The 23854-nt window shown below is 44.5% G+C and overlaps 1 protein-coding gene across 2 annotated transcripts in view; it reads right to left on the bottom strand.

Annotated features, from left to right (window-relative positions):
• Positions 1–23854, bottom strand: part of STARD8 (StAR related lipid transfer domain containing 8) — a 159562-nt gene that overhangs the window by 94278 nt on the left and 41430 nt on the right. Inside the window, exon 1 of one of the 2 annotated variants that reach the window (XM_083159130.1) lies at positions 6174–6412. The exons of the other annotated variant lie outside the window; for it this stretch is intronic. The gene's annotated coding sequence lies outside the window, so the exon portion shown is untranslated. Of the gene's footprint in view, positions 1–6173; positions 6413–23854 lie in introns of those variants that run through there. 2 annotated transcript variants of the gene reach the window in all.

Below are 23854 nucleotides of genomic sequence, written 5' to 3'. Positions count from 1 at the left end.
AGAGTTTTTGCCGTCTGTGCAATTGTGAGCAAGTCTGAGGCTTGCACTAATCCGGAACAGAGACAGGAGGCAAGTGGTCATCGCGGACGTCACAGACCCTGCTCAATAACATCTTGGCATGTCTGCGTTTTTTTCTGACACACCCAGAAAACAGCAGGTTACCATCCCTAAATGCTGGCTACCTGTCAGTCAAACTGTAAGAGGATTACGTTTATGGTCAATACACATTTTCTGATTTTGCCAAATAACTTTGAAATTCTTCCTGTGCGACTAAGGGTCTGATTACGTTGTGCGAATTTGCAGTGAAATCCCGCCTTCTGAACAAATGTGTACGGCTACTAATCTATTCGCAACAAGCGAATATGTCCAAAATCCTTCAAAAGGCGCTCACCATCTACTGATATTTACACTGGTTACCACTGATCGCAAGTGGCCAGGGGCATACCAGGGACTTACTTGGAGGCTGCAAGTTAAGCAGCCTGATCGAGGCTGAAGCTGACGTCACACACCCTCTCCTAAAACGCTTGGACGCGCTTGGATAAATGAAGATTTGTTTTATATAACAGCAGATATTTGTGCAACCAGATGGCATCTTAATTTGAATAATAAGTTGATTGGAGCTAATAGTGGCATTTCTCCTACATACGGTAATTACAGTCTAGTCACAATATTCCTCCCCCTACATTGCAACAGTTTGGCAGGTAATAAAATAAGCTACATTGGTTGTGAGAAATGAGGGGATACAATAAAAGGTGTGGCTGATTCCATAGATACACAGAGTTTCAGCATTGTACATAAAAGGATTCATTTTATCAACAATATTATTAATGTATTTAATATTCAAAAGGCGATGTATCAAGCCTTGGATAGCGATAAAGTAGTACAAAGCAACCCATAAGCTTCTGTCTATGCAATCTCTGTGCTACAAAAACAGAGGAGATTGGTTGCTTTAGGCAACGCTCTTTGCTTTATCTCATTCCAAATACCTGTCGCCCACTATGTTTTATTTAATAGCAATTATTTAATAGCAGTACTTATGTCTTTGTGGGATCATGAATAATTTTAAATATTAATAAGGAATACTTTAGCAAGAAGACAATATTTACAAAGTTTTATTTAAGGATGATGGATTCAAATGTAGAGCATGCTAGCTGACTATCTGCCCTCTTCATTCTCCACCTTCCTATTTATGAACTCCTTAAAGCCCTGTACACACGGTGCGATTCATTTTCTATTTAATCCCAATCCAATCAGCACTTCAGGGGGGGAGGTCATTAAGCCCCACCCACATTACAGAAAATGCTGTGTTTCTGAGGTCTCCAGGAAGGGGGCAGGGCTAAAATGACCCAATTTGCTTTAATTTAACCCCGTCCCCCTCCCCATAGAACAATGACTTGCTGGAGTTTGTAACCTTGTAAGCAGGACCGTCCTACCTCTATGTTGGTTTGTTTCTACACAGTTTGTGTTATCACTGTTGTTTCCAAATGTAAAGCGCAATGGAATATGCTGCTCTATATAAGAAACTGTAAATACATACATTTGATGGCTTGAGGGGGTCCAGGGGCATGCTGGAAGCTTGTTCACATAGGGTTGGCAAACACGCCCTGTGGGTTTCCACCCACACTCCAAAAAAAACAAACAGAAAAAAGCCCTAGTGTGTATAGGCAGGATGTACGAACGGAAAATATGCAGGTAAAGCCCTGTTTTCTGGGTTTTTAACCCCATTTTTAAATGTACTAAAACCCCTCCTGGTGGTGCTGCACTGCAGAGGGTTACACCTGCTCTAGCTGGCGTAACCCTATAGAAGCCTATAGCTTCTCTCTGCAGAGCTGCTGTGTGAGGGATCTGACACTGATCACCAGCATCTCTGGGCATGCGCAGAGGGACTCCCAGGCCACAGACCCAGGCTGTGGCGGAGATTGCAAAGGGCAGCTCTTATTGGTAGAGAGGACCTTCACATTGCTCATCGCATATGTCAGTAGCTATGCAATGAGCATTGGCTAGATGGGCGGTGGGATGTACTGCCACTGGTTGCTACATCCTGCCCTATGTGTTTAGGGCAGACCAGCTGGGCCAAGTGGTTCTTATCTGCCATCAAATTCTATACTTCCAGGCAAGTGTGAAATAAAGGGATGTTCAGTGCAAGACCAGAACAGATGCGTGCAATGCACATTGCCTGTAATTACATTTCTGTCTTCTTCAATCAGTGCAAACATTGAAATTGTGTATAAAAATATACAGATCATGTGTTGATTTTTTTGTTTGTTTTAAATAGCACCCAGAGAGCAGCGTCCTGACGGACAAAAACCCTGACATGCAAGCAGTAATAATTGAGGCTGTAAAAAGAAGAATGTTTCTCAGTTATGTACTGTAACACTACTTAGTGATAAGGACATTTTCTTGAAGTGTATATTATGTAACCATACATTAACAGTAGAGAAGAAAAAGTGAATCAGTTTGCAGTGGGATGCACTCCTAGGAGTGCATCCCACTGCAAACTGATTCACTTTTTCTTCTCTACTGTTATTGCATATTTCTGAATCAGGGGATCAGCACCCTTACTTGCCAGGAAAAATATTATATAAAATTTCCAGCATAAAAGAGCATATTTTTCCACATCGAACACACCAATTCATCAACATCTTTATGGTGCGGGTCTTCCCACCCCTTCTCTTCGCGTATGTAACCATACATATAAGCATTATATTACCATGCTCATTTGCCTATTTTTAGTATGTGGATAATATAACCTGTTATAGTCACTGGCACCACAAAAATAAATTCCACTTTGTCTCCTTGGACAGTATTCAATGAGGCCAATTCGCCATGTTTCATGGTGAATTTGTGCTTTTTTCACTTTGGATGGCGATTTTTGTGTCAGAAAGTGAATCACCCTATTCAACGTACACTTTTCGCCGACGGTGAACAGTGAATGAGGGACAATTCACCGTCTGATACTCTCCGCAACTCGCTGTGGTTTTTCAATGTGATTTGCCATGAGTGTATTCAATGAGAAGATGGTGAATTGCTTTCTAAGTGAATTTTGCCGTGTGTCACCGTGTAGTTAATCGCCATCTTTTCATGGTGAAGTGGAATGTGAACTTTTAAAATAATGTTGTTTTTTAAAATCTGGTGTAAAAAAAAAAAAAATCAGGAATTTTATTCTGTGGAGGGGCATGCTATTTTTATTCAAATATATATATATATATATATATATTTTTTTTTTTTTTTTTACACATCAGGGGGCCGGGAGCCGAGAGCTGCTCATTACATATTCATATATTCACTGCTCCCGATCATTACATATGCACGATCGAGAGCAGTGAATACCCGGTCCCCTGCTGGCTCTCCCGGGGGGCAGCCTGTGCTGCTCTGCTCCCGGGGAGCCAACCTCCCCCCCACATACGTTCTGGGGCAGGCAGGGAGACTTCCATCTCCCTGCCTGCCACTGTCCCCCGGCTCCACAGGGGTTAACATTCGCCGTCAGGGGCAGCGAGCCCCTGCCTCATTGAATAGTGTGGCAGTGAGGGCTGGCAGCGAGGGCTCCAGCCCTCCAGAACACGGTGACTGTGCAGCGAATCCTAAACAGGATTCGCTGCACAGCGCAATTTGGGTCATTGAATACTGCCATTTGTGACAATGTAGTTGTGTTCTTGAACAATGTAGGAAAGTAAAAGCAAACATGGTATAAAACAGCAGTGTGCCACACAGGTCTGGTACAGGTCGCTCTGCATTGCATTCATTGGAGCCAATCTCTGATTGCTAGGGGCAGAACACAACAGCATTATTATCGGCACAATTAGTCTCAGCTTCCCATAACTACCCTATAGCTGATGAAATGTGTCAAGGATTCTGCCTGACTTCAGCAACTTTTGGGCATTATGTGTATAAGTGGGACTCCTGTGTGCATTATGTGTAAGGGACATTATTATTGTGAGCATTATGTATAAGCGCAATACTACAGTGGTGATTTGTGAATAAGGGACACTATTGTGTGACATACAGTAACATGTATAGCATGACAGAAATAAGAGGAACTATTGTACATGCGGTGTAATGTAAATAAGATTCTGCTACTGTGTGGCATAATTGGGGCAGTTGGAAAGGTGTGCGGCATCTCTGCTTTTCCTGCACTAACTTGAGGCAGAGGTATGCACACATATTATGCCTGATGCATGTAGTAGTGATGCACAGCTGAAAGCATGCACATCAATGCACATTATTTACATACATTTTTCCTGCATAGCTTCAGGGTCAAAATGTGACTACCTCTATATAAGCTTCTCACAGTATAGAATATGAAAAGGATTACGTTATCAAATAATCCAAAGCCATCTCTGTATTGGCAGTACCAGAATAGAGCACATCATTTTTCTGTAACACATCAGTATAACTTGAGTCACTTAGCAAAACTAGTTACAGACTGCATAAGGCCGGATACCAACCAGAACTCAGCTAAGAACTACAAGAGCAAACTGCATAGAACATTACAATAAATAAATACAGTGTTTTCACTTGTTCCCATGTGCTATCCCTGCAGTTTACAAGGGCTTTGCAATTTCAAATGTTTTTTTTTATACAACAGTTTTCCACATTCACTTCAATTGGGTTTCCAACAGATTTGAACCATGAACTTCATGTAACATTTTCTGTAACCCAGACTGTAGCCGTTTTTTTGGTTAACAAATTAACATTTCTCATTAAAGGGCCTCATAATTTCAGGCTGTGCCTGTATATTCCTGGCAGGGAGGTATAATGATTAGCCAGCTTAATGTCTGATCTGAGAAATATGTGTAACAAAGTGGAAATCTCCCACTGGCTCTGACTCAGTCCCCAATAAGTGCAAATCCCCAACAGCAGGATGTGTGGACTTTGAAACGTGCCATTCACCAAAGTATGAGTTTAACCCTATATTACCCAGGAGTGTAGCTGTATTTAACCATTTGATTTGTTGCGTTATAATTCAATGGTTTAATATAATAAGGCAGTTAGCTCTGCCATGAGTGGGGGCCTGTTTTCAGTCTGTCCAGTTCTGCAGAGATGATGGGGGTCTTACAATTAATAACAGGGAACCAAATTTAGCAGTGATGACTGTGAGGTACCCACACCCGCCCATTTTTACAGGGCCCCGCACTCTCCTATGTTCATCATAGATTTCTCTCCACACCCTGCATACAAATTAGCATTGTTGCTATACTGCAGGGGTTCTCAAACTCGGTCCTCAGGACCCCACACAGTTCAGGTTTTCCAGGTCACCTGGCAGGTGCATTCATTACTCATTGACCCATTTTAAAAGATCCACAGGTGGAGCTAATTATTTCAGTTGTGATTCTGTGAGGAGATCTGCAAAACATGCACTGTGTAGGGTCCTCAGGATCGAGTTTGAGAACCTGTGCTATACTGTAATAAGCAGCGATGAGTACAGGTGAATATCACGATCACTCATCCCTAGCAATGGACTACAGGTGTAAGTCAGGACTAGAAACTTATTCTAAATGGTTAGACTGACTACAAACTAAACAATGGTGGCATTTGTATCAGTGAAGCTGGGAATCCACGTAAGATCATTCATGTTCCACTTCCTGTGGTATTTATTACCTGTCATTGTGGGATCTATATACTAAGCACTGGAGCAAAATAAAGTGGATGGAGATAAAAGGCAAGCTAATCAGCTTCTAACTGCCATGTTACAAGATGTGTTTACAAAATGACAGTTAGGGGCTGGTTGGTTGATACTACTTCTCTGTACAACACTTTTTTTTGTCTCCAAGGCTTAGTACAATGGCCAGATGTATGTAAAGTGGAGGGTGATAAAGAGAGATAAATGATCAGCCAATCAGCTCCTGTCATGTTACAGGGTTTGTTTAAAAAAAATGACAGTTAGGTGAAGATTGGATGGTCATTTCTCTCTCTTTATCATCCTCCACTTTATGACCTGTTAAAGCTTAAGACCCCATAGACCCCAAATATGGAACTCTGTATAGATGCCATAAAATCTTCTAGCAGGTAAATAATAATATTAATGTTCACATAAACAAGAAAAACATTTAAGATCAAAATTCATAACATAACACAAAAAGATTTCGAAGTGGTATTGCGATAATGAATATGTATCCTGCTACACAGTACGTACAATATGTTGTGCAGGTCATGTAAGTAGGTTGTGAGTTTACCTTAAGGCTACGTCAGGTTTTCTTGGGTTGTGTAAAGCAGCAGGTTTTGCATTACAGGGATCACCAGATCTGTCTGCTCAGTGCACAATTCACAGGTAAAGGGGAAACAGGTGCTCCAAGAGTTAAATGCTGAATGCATAAAAGGTGCTAAAAGGAATGCCGCAGGATAGGGGATGAAGAAATGTCTAATGCCAGCTCAGCCGGTCACCCTGCCGAGCTGTTGTCACTGAATGTACAAACTAGAGGTGATCAGTGTAAAGACCTTGAAAGACCAGTAGCCCCACCTCTGTCAGCTCTCCTCCAATCAGCAGTAGGACTAATCAGCTGTATGAAAAGTGAAGGTAGCAACAAGCAAAGGCAATCGGATAGTATTCCTATGGCTATAAATGTAAAGACAGATGTGACATGGAACAAAAGACTCTGGGAACTAAAGAAAAAGTTACATAAAGGCAGTTTGATCAAACACACACGTGTGTGTGTATGAATGTGTGTGTGTGTGTGTATATATATATATATATATATATATATATATATATATATATATGTATAAACACACACACACACACACACACTATATGTTGCAGAGGTGCCCAAGAATCTTGTGGTGTTTAAATGTCCATCGCATCTCAGATCCCTTTCACAATCTAGTACTGCTAACACGGAGGTGTGTAACGAGACATTTGCTGCATTCAGGTCCTGTCAGGAAAGGGCAGCAGAGAGAACACATGTTCTGTACTTCTGTACTGCTACTGACAAGATGATGAAAAATTCCAATCAACTATAAAACTAGATTAAACACATGGTTTTGGATAAACATCCATTTCTTTATATTGCAATTTGGAGACCCAGTAGCACTGAAGAAATATGTTGTTTATCCATGTTATACAGTTTCTCATGGGATGTAACTGATAAGTGATTGTAATATGCACCTACACACACCCTCAGGGTATCAGTTCTATTGTTAAACTTCACTAAGCCAGGTTTGTGCAATCTCTCTTTGCATGTGTGGGATTTCTATATTTCGAGTTCCCACAGGGATGTTTGGTTTCTATGGAAGCAAAAACATTTTTATTTTTGAAGCAAACAGTATCCCTATGAACCAACCAGAATGAAAGGAAAATATCAGTTTAAATGAAAATAAATAAATAATACAAACTTTTTTCATACGTTTAAGCATCGCTACTACTGTCTGCAACTGGTGTATGCGTTACATATAAGCATCGCTGCTACTGTCGGTAACTGGTGTGGGCGTTACATATAAGCATCACTACTACTGTCAGCAACTGGTGTGGGCATTTCATATAAGCATTGCTGCTACTGTCGGCAACTGGTGTGGGCATTACATATAAGCATCGCTGCTACTGTCGGCAACTGGTGTGGGCGTTACTTATAAGCATCGCTGCTACTGTCCACAACTGGTGTGGGCGTTACATATAAGCATCGCTGCTACTGTCGGCAACTGGTGTGGGCGTTACATATAAGCATCGCTACTACTGTCCACAACTGGTGTGTGCTTTGTGTATAGGCAGCCCTAATACTGGGCATTTATTATTTATTTACAGTTTCTTATATAGTGCAGCAGATTCCGTTGCGCTTTACAATTTTAGACAGTAATAAAACAAACTGGGTAACAACAGACAGACTTGGAGGTAGGAGAGCCCTACTGCAAGCTTACAATCTATAGGGACATAGGAGGGAAACAGAAGGACAGGCACCAGTAATAGCATGGCAGGCCCACAAAGTTACAAGTCCAGAAGGGAAGCTATATAATACATAAGTGCCTCAGAGAGTTATGCGTGTGTAACTTAAATATGATAGGCTTGCCTGAAGAGGTGAGATATCAGGGAACACTTGAAAGTTTGGAGGCTAGTGGAGAGTCTTATTGTGCGTGGAAGGGCATTCCATAGGGTGGGAGCAGCCTGATGAAAGTCCTGTAATAGTGAATGGGAACTAGTGATCCGTGCAGAAGAGAGATGCAGATCTTACGCATAGTGGATTGGTCGAGATGGGAGATATTTTGTGATAAGTAAAGAGATATATGCTGGTGCAGTATCGTTAATAGCTTTATATGTGAGTAGAAGTATTTTATATTGAATACGGTAATATACAGGAAACCAATGGAGGGATTGTCAGAGTGGATCAGCAGACTGATGAATGTCTTGCAAGGAAGATCAGCCTAGCAGCAGCATTTGAAATGGATTGCAGTGGCGACAGTCTGTTCTTGGGAAGACCAGTTAGGAGACTATTGCAATAATCAATGCAGGATATAATGAGTGCATGGATAAGAGATTTAGTAGTGTTTTGTGTGAGATACGGTCATATTTTGGATATGTTTTTTAGATGCATGTAACATGATTTGGAGACCGACTGAACATGGGGAACAAAGGACAGTTCAGGATAACCCCTAAGCAACGAGCTTGTGGGGTAGGGTAGATTGTCGAGTTGTCAACAGCGATGGAGATATCAGGATGGTAACTGTTCTTAGTTGGCGGGAATATAAGTAATTCCGTTTTGGAAATATTGAGTTTGAGTTGGTGAGAAGACATCCAATATGAGATAGCAGAGAGACATTCAGAAACTCGGTCCAGAACCACTGGTGACAACTCTGGGGTTGATAGATAGATTTGAGTATCATCCGCATACAAGTGATACTGAAATCCGAAAGAGCTGATTAGTTTGCCAAGAGAGGAAGTATAGATTGAGAAAACCAGAGGACCTAAGACTGAGACTTGCAGAACTCCAACTGACAGAGGTAATGAAGAGGAAGTAAAGTCAGTGAAGTGAACACTTAAAGAGCGATCAGATAGGTAAGATGTGAACCAGGAAAGGGCGGGAGTGTAGTGTTTGTAAGAGAAGAGTGTGATCCACAGTGTCAAATGCAGCAGAAACAGCTAGAAGAATAAGTAGTGAGTAATGGCCTTTAGACTTAGCAGTTACCAAATCATTCACCACTTTAGTCAGTGTTGTCTCAGTGGAGTGTTGAGAGCGAAAGCCTGACTGAAGCGGGTCTAATAGGGTGTGAGAGTTAAAAAAGTTTGTGAGGCGAGAGTAGACAAGTCTCTCCATTAGCTTGGAGAGGCATGGGAGCTGAGAGATAGGACGATAGTTAGAGAGAGAGTTAGGGTCAGAATTGTTTTTTTTTTCAGAATGGGAGTAATCACTGCATGTTTGAGCAGAGAAGGAAAAGTACTAGTAGCAAGAGAGAGAGATTGCAGATTTTTGTTGAGACTGGAATAAGTACATGATATAATTTTTTAATGACTTGTGCAGGTATAGGATCAAGAGGAGTGGTAGTAGAGTAGGAGGATAAGAAGAGTGTGGATACCTTTTATTTGTAAGCTGAAATGAAGAGAAAGTGCCAGAGGGTTCAGGTGGGGAAGAAAGAGGGTTAGAGGTTGTGGAAGAGCATACCATTTCATTTTGGATGTTATCAATCTTGTCCTTAAAGTAGGAGGCAAGTTCTTGTGCACTGATGGTAGCAAGTGGGGGAGGAGGGGGAGGGTACAGAAGAGACTTAAATGTGTTAAAAAGTCACTTAGGGTTGGTGGCATGAGTAGAGATGAGAGATTGGTAGTATATTTGTTTGGCAGTGTCCAAAGCATTGCAGTAGGAGTGGTAGCTAGTCTTATATGTGAGGAAATCAGTCATATTACGAGATTTACGCCATTGGAGTTCTACTTTACGTGACTGATTTTTTAGTTGTCTTGTTGTTTTGGAGTGCCACGGTTGGCATCTAAGCCTACAGGGCCGGCCTTAGGCATAGGCAAACTAGGCAATTGCCTAGGGCATTTTGAATGTCTAGGGGCATCAGCAGCTTCTGCTGATTAAAATGATATGCAGCATGCCTATATTCTGTGTGTGAGTGAGGCTGTATCTGCATATGAAATAGTGTATTCATGGAAATCACTGTAACATAGCATTCCGTATGCAGGTACAGCCACAGTCGCACACAGAATATAGGCATGCCGCATATCATTTTAATCATTGGAAGCTCCTTGTGTGTGCTGGTCATAACAATGCAAATAAGACAAATTTTCCGCAAAAAAAGGCACCCAACGTTAGCAGAACTGGCCAGGAGCTGCATGGCCTATTGAGGCAAGATGTATGAGGAAACATCTGTATCCAAGCAGAGGCAGAGGAAACATCTGTATCCAAGCAGAGACAGAGGAGTGTTAGCCACTGTGCGAGTGCTGTCTGCGGGTGGGTTGGTTGCGCAATAGTGTTCGGCATATGTGTAAGGGGCATTATGTGTGTCATGTATAAATGCATTAATAATGTGCGACATATGTGTAACAGGCATTATGTGTGTCGTGTATAAGGGCATTAATAATGTGCAACATATGTGTAATGGGCATTATGTGTGTCATGTGTATAAGGGCATTAATAATGTGTAACATATGTGTAAGCGGCATTATGTGTGTCATTATGTGTATGTAGGGCATTAATAAAGGTTGGCATAATGTGTAGGGGGCATTATGGTTATAAGGACATTAATAATGTGTGTCATGTGTAAGGGGCATTACTGTGTGGTATTATCAGGGGTGCCGAGAGAAAGGGGTAGAGGGTACAAATTACCCAGGCCAAAGTCTGATGGGAGGGCCCAGTGGGGGCCCCGGGCCCCCTCCCCTTAATTGACAGAAGCAGCTGCAGCTCTTCTCCTCTGCCCAGCACACACTGCTTTGTGCTGGGTTGCAGTGTGGCCATGGAGGTGATTAAAATACATTATTTTCTCAGGATTTTTTTCTAAGGGTATAATGTGAATAATGTGAGGAGTAATGTATATAAGGTGGTACTACAGTGTGATGTAACGTGAATAAGGGACACCATCACATGATATAATGTGAATAAAGTTGCACTACTGTGTGGCATAATTTGAATTGGGGGTGAAATTGTGTGGCCATGCCCCTTCCCAGCAAGAACACACCCCTGTTTGGGCTGCGCACCGAATGTGTGCACTGTTTCTATTTAAAATATTGCGGGAAGGAGCACCAAAACGATGACTGCTATGATGAGGGTTGATGGTGCTGGGAAAGGGAAGCAGGGTCAGAGGCGGAACTAGTGGCGGTGCTAGGGGGCACCAGTCAAAATCTTGCCTAGGGCGTCATTTAGGCTAGGGCCGGCTCTGTAAGCCTACGTGGGGTGTAATGGGTAGCTGGAGCCACTTCTTCAAGGGCTGTTTCAAGAGTCTGGTAGAGGTGGGAAACAGCAGAGTCAGGAGAGGTAAATGTAGAAATTAGTGAGAGCTGTTGTTGCAGGGAGGTGGAAAGTTTTAGAAAATTAATAGCATTAGTATTTCTGCGGGTTAGAGTAGGCTTGCATGATTTCAGTGTCAATGAGCTTGGGGTAATGGAGGAGAGCGAGAGAGTAATGAGATTATGATCAGAGAGAGGAAAGGGAGTGTTAGTAAAATCAGAGACTGAGCACAGCCTGGTGAAAACAAGGTCATGGCGTTACGTATAAGCAGCGCTACTACTGTCAGCAACTGGTGTAGGCGTTAGGTATAGGCAGCGCTACGGTCGGCAACTGGTGTGAGCGTTACATATAGGCACTGATACTACTGCTGGCAACTGGTGTGGGCGTTATGCATAAGCAGCACTTCTACTGTCGGCAACAGGTGTGGGCGTTACTTATAGGCAGCACTACTACTGTCGGCAACTGGTGTAGGAGTTACGTATAGGCAGCGCTACTACTGTCGGCAACTGGTAAGGGCGTTACGTATAGGCAGGGCTACTACTGTTTGCAACTGGTAAGGGGTTGGGGTCGTTTGGTCTACAGCAAGTTGGTCGACAAGCATTAGGTCAACATGGTTCTAGGTCAACATGGGTCTAGGTCGACATGGGTGTAGGTCGACAGGTCAATAGGTTGACACAAGCAATAGGTCAACAGGGTGTAGGTCGACAGTCAAAAGGTTGACATGGGGTTTTTCACTGTTTTTACCCGAATGTCTATACAGTTGACATGGACACAGTTTTCAATGCCCCGCATCCCCTTGCATCGCTTGATTCACTTGCAATGCTTCGGGCACAGTGCCTCGCTGCACTATGCACACTATTTTATTCTCCCACCATGCCCTAGTGAATGTTAGGGCATGAAATACAGCCTGTCGGCACATGTCGGCTCAAAATACAGTGAAAAACCCCATGTCAACCTTTTGACTGTCGACCTAGACCCTGTCGACCTAATGCTTGTGTCGATCATATGACCTGTCGACTTAGACCCATGTCGACCTTGACCCATGTCGACCTAACAGTGTCGACCCAACACTAGTCGACCAACTTGCTGTAGACCCAATGACCGTATCCCCTGGTGTGGGCGTTACACATAGGCAGCGCTACTACTGTTGGTAACTGGTGTAGGCGTTACGCATAGGCAGTGCTACTACTGCAAATCCAGATGCTAATTAAGATTGCTGCATCTGCATATGGATACCCAGAGGGGACAGGCGCTGGCGTCCTGTATTGTCAGCCACCTGCCCCCGGCAGGCATTGGCACAACTACGTTCCCCAACATTTTCATGGGGATGCCCAGAGCTGAACTTTCCGTTAGGCACGTGCCTAGGGGCGGCACATGTTTTGGGGCTGCACTTGGAACATGTGATAGTACTGTCAGCCTGACATGTACCAGTAACTGCAAAATATCTACTGTACTGTACCATATCCCATCTTGGATAGAGTGTAAATGGATACTGCCCCTGGTAACTGTCCTACTTAGTAAATATGTATAGTTGTACACAGTGCTTAAAGTGGACCTGGAGAGGTGGTGGAACTCATTGCTATCTGCCACCTAATTTTCCCCCTTTTTGACACCCTACTGCAAACTACTGTATTATGTTTTTCTGCTAGAATTACTGTGCAGAGCCAAGGTGGAAGTTGAACTAGTTCCACCTCACACAATAGAGGTGGTGGAACTCCGCTCCCTCCGCCCCACACACTTTAACCCCTGGTTATACATAATAAAACATAAAAATATCACAGTTAGTGGCTTTTTAATTAATCGATTAATTTGTCTATTATCAAATGAGGGCTTATAAGTGATCAATAAAAATAAATTGGGGGGGGGGGGGGGGTTATTGTTGTGCCTAGGGTGCACAATCACTCCTAAACCTGCCCTTGGGATGACCACAAAATGCGTTCCCCTGCTATGGCCCCTGCCCACCACCTCCCTCCCATACCTGTGCAAATGCCCTGGCGACTGTGATAGTCACCTAAGGTGTTCGCACAGCTGCCCTGCACATGAGTATAATCAGCACACAGGCACAGATCTGCACTATCAGTCCCTGGAATGAATCCAACAAGAATCAGGCCCTTTATGTATTATGTAACTGCAACCAGAGCGCATGCATTTACAGGTCATGCAGAGGCTCATGGAGGTTATCTGCATCTCCACTTGGGTTAGTGGTGCATAGTTTTCTTATGGGGGAAGTGTTTGCTTTTATTGATTTTTTTTTTTTAATATTTAGTTTAATCATACTTGCCGACTTTGGCATACTCCTTTCCGGGAGAAGCCCGGAGAGGAGTGAAAGGGGGCGGGTAGAGGCTTCGTTTTGGGGGCGGGGCACGGGTGATGTCGCCAAGCCCCGCCCCCATGACGGGCTGAAGCCTCAATTTGCGGGTCCGTGGGTGGGGGGAGGGGCTAAAAATGACGCGAAATGCCACGAATTGTGTCATTAGCCCCGCCCCCTCCCCGCGGACCCGCGAAAGTCATAGTTTTTAGACCGCGTGGAGAGGGGGAGCCGGGGATGTAGGGAAATGCGGGAGACTTGCCCCCCTTCCCAGGGGACCGGGAGGGGGACCCGATTTGCGGGACCCTCCCGGTCATTCCGGGAGGGTAGGCAAGTATGAGTTTAATATGTTAAGGTCCACGATATGGGCGTGGCCTGGACGGGAATGGAGAGAGACGCACTCTAGGGAGCTCCTGCACCATCCCCGCACTCTAAAAGCTTCCCCACCACTCACAAACCCCCTACATCAACTGCCCGCAGTCCCCGGCCCCGGGTGACCTACCCGATCAGTGGTGAGTTGTGCTGCGGAGCCGGGGGGGGGAGAAATCCCTCCCTGCGGGTTGCGGCCTACACTCCACATAAAGCCGCGGCCTCAATTTAGAGATATACCCGGCGGCTGAGCTCCGCACCCCGGATCGGGGTTTCCGGCGGCGCTCTGACCCCATCAGATCATCGGGGGTCCCCCAACAGGTGTCCCGATCAGCCCCCCCCCTCAGCGGTACCCACCTCCTACCAGCAGACGAAGCGCCGAAGCTCCGGGGGACAGAAACTGCACAGACTCCATCAGTGTGCTGCACACGCGGCGGCCATATTGGAAGCCCCGGGAATCAGGCTCCGGGACAGGAGCTCATGCGACGCGGCTGGCGGTGCCCCAAGCCGCCTTAATACACCACCGGGCACCCCCCTGGACTGGGACAGAGACGGAGAGTACTGCCTGCCAGGCCCTCTCCACCAGAGCCAACAAAAACGGTAAAGAACCAGGGATTAGACAGCGGTCGGCCATCTTGGAGGAGGCAGAGGTGATTCACCTGCTGTCCTCCCCTTCCTAGCGTTACAGGGGGAATTGGTATAATAGTAACAACAGCCTATCTCCCTGCAGCTGGTCCTCTGCCCTGAGAGTCAGATCAACCACCATATCAGTGAGTTATCTCTCTTCCTGCCACCCCAGGAGCTGCATTAAGCTAATAATTAATTAAGCAGCACCATCACCATCACCATATAGCAAAGCCCTCTGAACCTACCAAACTCCTGTATAAAAGAGACCTTCCGCACTTGGCCCCTCACCGGGCGTAAGCCTGCCTCGGTCCGCTGCGCCACCCCATCCGACACTCTGCTATCAGGTCACATCAAACCATTTAATATCCTGTAACCAGGGCCAATCTTCCACCCCAGAAGCTTACCCATCCTTACAAGGGGGCCATGTGATTCCTCCTTGTATGCCCTAATGCGGGGTTACCGGGCGCCCCACTCGAAACGCTGATGACCTGATACACAGATGCACCCATGATATAACTCAACCTAGGGAACTGAAGATCTTGGGTTCTCCACCCCTCCTGATCCAGCGGAGTCTCTAATCTCCCTCGCTCGTGCAGTTATATAGCGTGCAATGCCGGCCAGGCGCCAGAAAGACGTGCCAGGGTCATCTAAATCTAGCTTCTTCAAGCTCCCATCCCCAGTGCAGGGGATTACAAGTAAAACCCTGGCCTCATCTCCCCAGCAACAGCTGTCGACACTTAACGCTTCCTCTGAGTCCACTGCAATACCCCCTGCGCCTATGTCAACAATGGGGGACAATGACCCCTTAACAATAGGAGCCATGAAACAACTGCTGCAAGCCTTCAAAGCAGACTTCTCACAGGAAATCAAAGCAGCTGTCCAATCCTGTCAGCAATCCATTGATGCAGTGGGACAACGAGTTGACCATTTAGAAATCAAAATGGAGGAAGTTGTGAAATCCCACAATGAGCTGATTGTCTTACATGAAGAGTTGCAGCAAGAGAATGCCGCCCTCCGCAGCAAATTAGGCGACATGGAGGACAGATCGCGTAGAAATAATATCAAGATCAGAGGCATCCCAGAATCTGTCACTCCGGACGGCCTGGTACAATATGTGACGGACCTGTTCACAAAACTCCTGCCAACAGTGCACATCTCAGACTTTCTTCTTGATCGCATTCATCGCATCCCGAAGGCCAAAAACGCACCACCGGGGGCTCCACGAGACACCCTGATGAGATTCCATTATTACCACATCAAAGAGCGGGTTCTACGAGCAGCAAGATCCACAGGTGACTCCGAAACTATCCTAGGAGAGCTACAGATCTTCGGAGACTTTTCTGCTTCTACCTTGGCATTGAGAAGATCCTTTGCATCAATCACGAGATCCCTCAAGAATGCGGATATTTCATACCGCTGGGGCTTCCCAACAAAGTTGATAGTTAGACGCAACGAGACCACTACCATTATTGCCTCTCCGGCAGCCGGGGAAAAAATCTTGGCGGACTGGAACATAGCTATCCATACGCCCCATGCCAATAAAGTTGCCCAGGAGTGGTCTACATCTGGACATACTGCGTGAACGTAAAGTATATGATATGCAAGGCTCAGTTTATTTCTCTAGAAATGTGATAGTTGATTATGTTCAATTTTAAACGAGTGTGTCTATTCTGTTAGACTAATGTGTTTACAATTTACTTCTATAGCAGTTATTGTTATGTTATGTTCTCCAACTCCGTTATTTATGTTTACCCTAGGAGCATACAGCTGTTTAGTAGTCTAGGATCTTCCACATTACCAGAACTGAATTCAGTTCCCTACACAAGTTCGTTACATCTGTCAATTACATTGGTGTGCAAAGATATATTACTATATGTTATATACCCATCATCGAGGGCCCTCCGGTACAGTCCTGTGTTTAGGCCCACGCCCCAATGTGCCGCCAAACTGGGCGGTCTCCTTTAACACCCATAGGGTGTACTCTTCTATGTATACATTCCCTGTTATGCCTTTCCTTCCCCACTGAAACTTTCGTCCAGCTTCAGCACATTCTGAACCATCCCCCAAAACCCTTCCATGCCCACAACACTTGGCATCTATACTGGTACGCTTTATCCGGTACTACTAGCTACAAAACATTACACCTGGCTTTTTTAAATCTATGGTTATATATGCATAGTTGTGCACCTGTCCTGCGACACATACCCACCTTTATGAATATGCAGACTCTTGACCCCCCTGTTTCATCCGTTTGCTTGACATTATCCACCCACCATTATACGGATTTTCATGTCCCCGAATAAGCTTAAAATACTGTCACTAAACGTAAAAGGCTTAAACTCCCCCAATAAGCGAAGAATGGCACTGACCCACTTCGCCAGACTCAAAGCCCACATAGTTGCAGTCCAGGAGACACATTTTCTAGCTTCAGCGCCTCCTCGCTTCTTTAACAATAAGTTCCCAATATGTCTAACAGCCAATGGTCCAAAAAAAAGGCTGGAGTAGCCCTTCTCTTCTCTCAGACGTGTAGTTTTTCCCTAGAGAAACAAATTACGGACCCGGAAGGCCGATATTTAATTGCTATAGGACACATAGATAACAAGCCAATCACGCTCGCTAATGTATATGCCCCCAACACCAAACAAGTCCCATTCATAAGGAAATTCTGTTCGACTCTCCACTCATCATATAAGGGATCTCTGATCATTTTAGGTGACTTTAACTTAGTCTTAGACCCTGCTATGGACAGGTCGTCACCCCGTACTGCCCACGCAACAACCCCCGCGAGAAACCAATCGCAAACATTCCAACGCATACTGTATGAGTTTGGCCTTTACGATGTCTGGAGAGCAAGGAACCCTAATTGTAAAGACTTTACCTTTTACTCAGCGGTCCACAGAACATTTTCTAGGATCGATCTGTCTCTCTCGGACGGGAGGACCCTCCAACAAATCAAGACGGCAGATATATTGCCGATCCCATGGTCAGATCACTCAGCTTTATTGCTCATCTGGGACCTAGGCTTGGCTAGATTGCCCCCCAGACCTTGGCGACTGGCTGGATACCTCTTGTCCGATGGAGACACCAAATCCATAATAGATAAATCCCTTGCACTGTTTTTAGAAACTAACTCCCCTACTGAGACCTCTCTTCCAATACACTGGTGTGCTTTGAAAGCAGTCCTTAGAGGCTCTTTTATTCAGGCAGCAGCTCAACATAGGAAGAAACTAACTAAGAGACGAGAGGAAATTGAAGCTAATCTTCTAGACCTAGAAAACAAACTTAAATTAGACCCAACTAATAGATCTGCGTACAGGGAGCTCCTCAAGATGAGGGATGAGTGGAACGCCTTATCCATGTCAGAGGTTCGGAGAAATTTGTTTAAACTGAAACAAAAATTTTACACCCAAGGTGACAGAGCGGGCAGATTGCTAGCTAGAAAATTGAGAGGGAAACAAGCGAAGGAACGTACTAAGCAAGTTACAAATCTGAAGGGAACCACGGTAACAGATCCCCTCGACATAGCCAATGCCTTTGCGGAATACTATTCCTCCCTCTATAATCTGCGCCATGACCCTCTCACCCCCCAACCCAACCCAGAATCGATTGAATCCTTTCTACGTCACATCAATCTTCCCTCTTTAGACCAACCCACACTACACAGCCTTGAGCGTCCCTGGTCTGAGGATGAGATACGCCTAGTCATTGATAATCTCCCGGCAGAAAAGGCCCCAGGACCAGATGGTTATATTAATAAATTCTATAAAACTTACCGAGACCGACTAACTCCCCTATTAGCCCCCCTTTATAATGAAGCATCAGCACAAGGCTCTTTTCCAGCCGAAATGCTGGAAGCCCGAATTGTTACGTTCCCAAAACCGGGTAAAAATCCTAAAATTCTAACGAACTATCGCCCCATAGCTTTACTAAATACCGATGTTAAAATCTACGCTAAATTAATAGCGAACAGATTAAACCCGATCCTCCCACATCTGATCAATCAAGATCAGGTGGGATTCGTAATGGGGAGACAAGCACCGGACAACACAAGGAGGACTATCCATCTTTTGGATGCCTTCTCCGTGTCGACAGAGCCAGTATTGTTCCTATCACTGGACGCGGAGAAGGCATTCGACAGGCTTCACTGGGGGTATTTACGGGCCGTCCTGCAGAAGTTCGGAATCGGAAATAGAGCCCTATCCTCTATTATGGCCCTCTACTCTAATCCATCGGCCAAAGTCATTGTGAACGGCATGCTTTCATCCACTTTTGCGATATCTAATGGCACCCGCCAGGGTTGCCCACTATCCCCACTAATGTTTGTTCTCGCGATTGAGCCCCTAGCGGAAGCGATCAGATCATCCCCTGAGATCGAAGGTCCATACCTATTCGGCCGCTCATACAAGATCTGCCTATTCGCGGACGATGTCCTCCTTACCATTGCCAACCCTCCCACTTCCCTAAATGCTCTGCATAAGATTCTACATATGTATACCTCAGTTTCTTACTATAAATTAAATAGCTCCAAAACGGAGGCTCTACCCATAAATATACCAGCAAATGCCTTAACAGAATTAAAAAGAAACTATGACTACTCTTGGCAGACAGATAGCTTAAAGTATCTAGGTATCCACATAACCCCTAAAGTATCGGATATAATTACGGCTAATTACCTTCCACTACTACATAAATTCTCCCAGATGACAAATGAGTGGTCGCTTCTTGAGACCTCATGGCTCGGCCGAATTTCAGCCCTAAAAATGATTTTACTTCCTAAGTTACTCTATCTTTTTAGAACTATTCCTATCCTCCTACCAAAACATTTGCTAACCAAATTTAATACAGCATTTTCAAAATATATTTGGAGAGGTAAAAAACCCAGACTAGCCAGAAGCAAAATGTGCCTTCCTAAATCGAAGGGAGGATTGGCACTCCCAGACCTCCTTTCATACCAAATAGCATGTATTTTAGCCCCTCTTAACGCTTGGTTTGTAAATGACGATATAAAACCATGGGTCCTTCTGGAGAAGGGAATCTCCTCCCCGATTGAACTCACTGACGTTCTGTGGCTTCCCCCATCGGAATCTCCAAAAGCTATCGAACATTCCTCCATCCTACTGTCCACCAGACGCTCCTGGCTAACACTGGTATCGACAATACCAGAAATCACTCTCCCTTCCCCCGACTTGTCCCTAACTGGAATAGCCCACATGATCCCGAATTTATCACTGGACCACTGGATTTCCCAGGGCATTCCAACACTGGGAACTATCCTCAGAGAGGGTTCCCTGATTCAATTTGGTGATATCCAAGCCTCCTTCTCAGTCTCCGCTAAGCACTTTTACAAGTTCCTCCAACTGCGACATTGGTTACAGAGCACAGCCCCCCCCACACACAAAATAGCACCAATACCTAAATACATTCTTCACAGACTTACAAGAACTAACACCAAAGGCTCCATAACCTGGTGGTACAATTTGCTTACAGACCCGCAACACCCAATTAAAGCTCGCTCCCAATGTAAATGGGAACTCGATCTAACGAGCCCTCTGTCTGATGACGATTGGAAAACCATCTTCCATAACTGCTTCAATTTCTCTAAATGTCAGTCTCACGTAGAACAATTCTACAAATTGGTACACAGGCAATATTTAACCCCGGCCCTTCTCCACTCAATTTGGCCGACCACCTCCAACGCATGTTGGAGACAATGTGGAGGAGTGGGAACACTACTCCATATATTCTGGTCTTGCCCCAGGCTGAAGGGAATGTGGGCTAGGATATTTACATTACTCTCAGAAATCTCAGGTGTCCCCATATCTCCACATCCGAAAATAGCTGTCTTCCACCTATTCCCAGACTATGTCCCTAAAGATACCCAATATGTGCTTGGCCATATACTAATATCAGCCAAACTATTCCTGGCTAGTCACTGGCGGACCCCCTTGGTCCCTACGATCCTAACGATCGAAGAAGCGGTTCATAACCACTTCCGATTTGAAACGGAGGGGTCAGCTTGTGTTACGTCCTCTACGCCCTCAACAGCAAAGTGGACGGCCTGGTCTGCTTATAAAATAGCAAGGCCCTAAATATACATATTAGAAGACCTACCTACACATACACTGTTCACACATCCTCCTTAGAGTCAATTACCGTTAAAAGTGGTATTTCATTAATGGCTTATGTATCTTTATAACCATATGTCTGTACTGTATATAAATTGTTTGTTATCACGGATGTAAAGTGTTGTCCCCCCCCCTCCCCCCCCCTTTTTCTTCTCATTTTGTACCCCCCCCCCCCCCAGCTGTCTATTTGACACGCTTTTGAAAAACCAATAAATATTCAATCTTTAAAAAAAAGGTCCACGATATGAGAAATATATGATACCACTGTATCGGTCCCCTTTGAGAGGAGGTGCTCCCTAGAGAGTGATAAAGTATGACCAAGAAGAAAGAAAATAACTATTTTTTTGGTAGCACAACTTGTTAGATTTAAATTATAACTTTTAATTAATTGAACCTTTGAAATAGTATTATTAGTAGAAACCAACTAACAGGACAATAGCCCTTCATCCAGGGACAATTTGGCAATGGCAGCGGGGCTATGGATAATACTGATTGCGAACTAGCGAAAATATCTTTTACCAGCGATATGATGTGCAAATTGCTTCAAGAAAATGCTTTACTTTAGCTAGCAATTTCTGCTTCAATGGCAGATTGAAACAAGGAATGATAAATAAGAAACTGTACTTTTGTAGTTTCACGTCGGCAGTTACGCCAGCGTAGTTATTGTAGTCAATCAGAAGTAGTGTATTGTCCCTTTCAGAATCAGCGTAGTGTTCCTGCGGCCAGCATAAATAGTGTAGTCAGTCAGAAGTAGCGTAGTGTTCCTGCGGCCACTTAAGCATCCCTGTCAGATCCAGAGGAGTCAGTCAGGGGTGTTGTAGTCAGTCAGCAGTACATTATATGAGTTATGGCTGCCGACACATTAACTATATTTAACCTGTCGTCATTACTGTCTCAGATGTATGATATGGCAGGTGTGAATGTGTTCCTGAAACACACCGACTATCCACGGCAGCCCGAAGTGTGGCGAGCAGACGTGTTACGCGCCATCCCGACTTTTTCATACCCCCACTATCCACGCCTGCATGGAGTTGAATCTATATAGTGTGGCGAGCACAGCGAGCCACCGCGTTTGAAGCGTGCCGAGCACAGTGAGCCCCACGAGGGGACGTCGATTACATTACATGTAATCTGCATCCCCTTGCTTCGGGCTCGTGGCTCTCTGCACTCGCCACACAATATAAAATCAACTCCATGCCGTCGTGGATAGTGGGGGTATGAAAAGATCAGGAGGACGCGTAATGCATCCTCTCATGGGGGAACGCTGCGCTCGCCACATACGTACGTTTCACAGAGTAGCCTTGAAAAAGCTACTCTGCGAAATGTACGTCGGTTAGCGGGTGCGTGAGCAGAGTGGCACATTAACACTAATGAAAATTGCATTTTGATTTTTGTTGTATGGACCAGCGCATGGCCGCACAGCCCTTATCAGGGTTGCGGGTTTCCAGGTGTCACTGGGGTGTCTCTGTCATCCTCGCAGACCAATACATAGCCAGGTTAGGAGAATAACGTGGCTGCTTTATTATACCAATTTAGATTACCACACCGCACTTACTGACGGCAGGGCAGGAGATCCTGCTATAAACGGGATCAGTATAGTATACACTATAGTGTATAGTATAGGATACCTATTTCTACAAAACAATCTGTGTCAGCTTAAAGAAAACAGAGCTGATACCATTATATCAAACCTAATACACGCTGAGGTTTAACAGTAACAACCTGTGTACAGCTATGTATCTATTATCAGCTGCTATACATGCCAGACTGCGTTTGATCAATTAGCAACCACGCTCTAGATCTAATAGATATAAGGTTCAGTACTATATACTTTATACCTAACTACTGTGAAGTGGTGCCCAAGTGCCCATTCCCTCAAGTATCACTACATGAGTTCGTAATTGCAACAGTGTTGCTAACTGAGACAACCAGTGATTACCTTATAGAAAGGCAACATTGAAACCACATTGCCTCACCTAAGCAATATAATATGAAAGTTAAAGTGAGACCCAGTTTTGTGTCATGAAGTGTTAAGCTACATACTGTAGCTATTACTGTGAAATCACATACACATTCAAACTGGAACAAAAATCCACTTGTAAAAACTTATAAAGACGCTGGTCCATACTCTTCATTAAACATTTAAAGTGTAATCAAATGTGCCACCTGCTTGTCACCCTAAAAAATTATTTTGGTACTTGTGTAGTTTCACGGCGCCACTAGATAGGATAGATAGGATACGATTTAGTATGCGATTTGACATAAGATATCGCATAAGATATAGTATAAGATTTACTAACCATTTCATTACCCCACTATCCAAGTGGGCATAGAGTTGATTTTATATAGCGTCTCGAGCGTAGCGAGCCACCGAGTCCGAAGCGTGGCGAGCGCAGCGAGCCCCGCGAGGGGACACGGAGTGTATTTTATGGAATTGCATGCAAATGGCATGCGATATTGGTGACTTGCTTTGAAACAACATCCGTGTCCGCTCGCCACGCTTCGGGCTCGGTGGCTCGCTGCGCTCGCCACGCTATATAAAATCAACTCTTATAAAATCAACTCTATGCCCACTTGGATAGTCGTATCGTAATCGTATCCTATCTAGTATCCTATCTAGTGGCACCGTGAAACTACACAAGTACCATTATTTTTAATAAAACACTGTCATTGTCTTTGTGTGTATCACTATGGGCCTTATTTTGGTTCATTCTTTCTGACAAAATCCTTCTTAGATGGACAAAACAATGTGCACTGCAGGGGGGGCAGATGTAACATGTGCAGAGAGAATTAGATTTGGGTGAGTAATTTTGTTTATGTGCAGGGTAAATACTGACTGCTTTATTTTACACTGCAATATAGATCTCACTTTGAAGTAAAACCCCACCCAAATCTAATTCTCTCTGCACAAGTAACACCTGCCCCACTTGCAGTGCATATGGTTTTGCCCATCTAAGAAGGATTTTGTCAGAAAGAATGAACCAAAATAAGGCCCTATATGTTGTATGTTGTTAAATATTTCACAGAATTTTTCAATTAAAGTTCATTTTGAATTAATC

This window comes from Crinia signifera, chromosome 9 (genome assembly GCF_055691185.1).
Source record: "Crinia signifera chromosome 9, ASM5569118v1, whole genome shotgun sequence".
NCBI classification, from domain to species: domain Eukaryota; kingdom Metazoa; phylum Chordata; class Amphibia; order Anura; family Myobatrachidae; genus Crinia; species Crinia signifera.
This window is presented reverse-complemented; position numbering and strand designations above follow the sequence as displayed.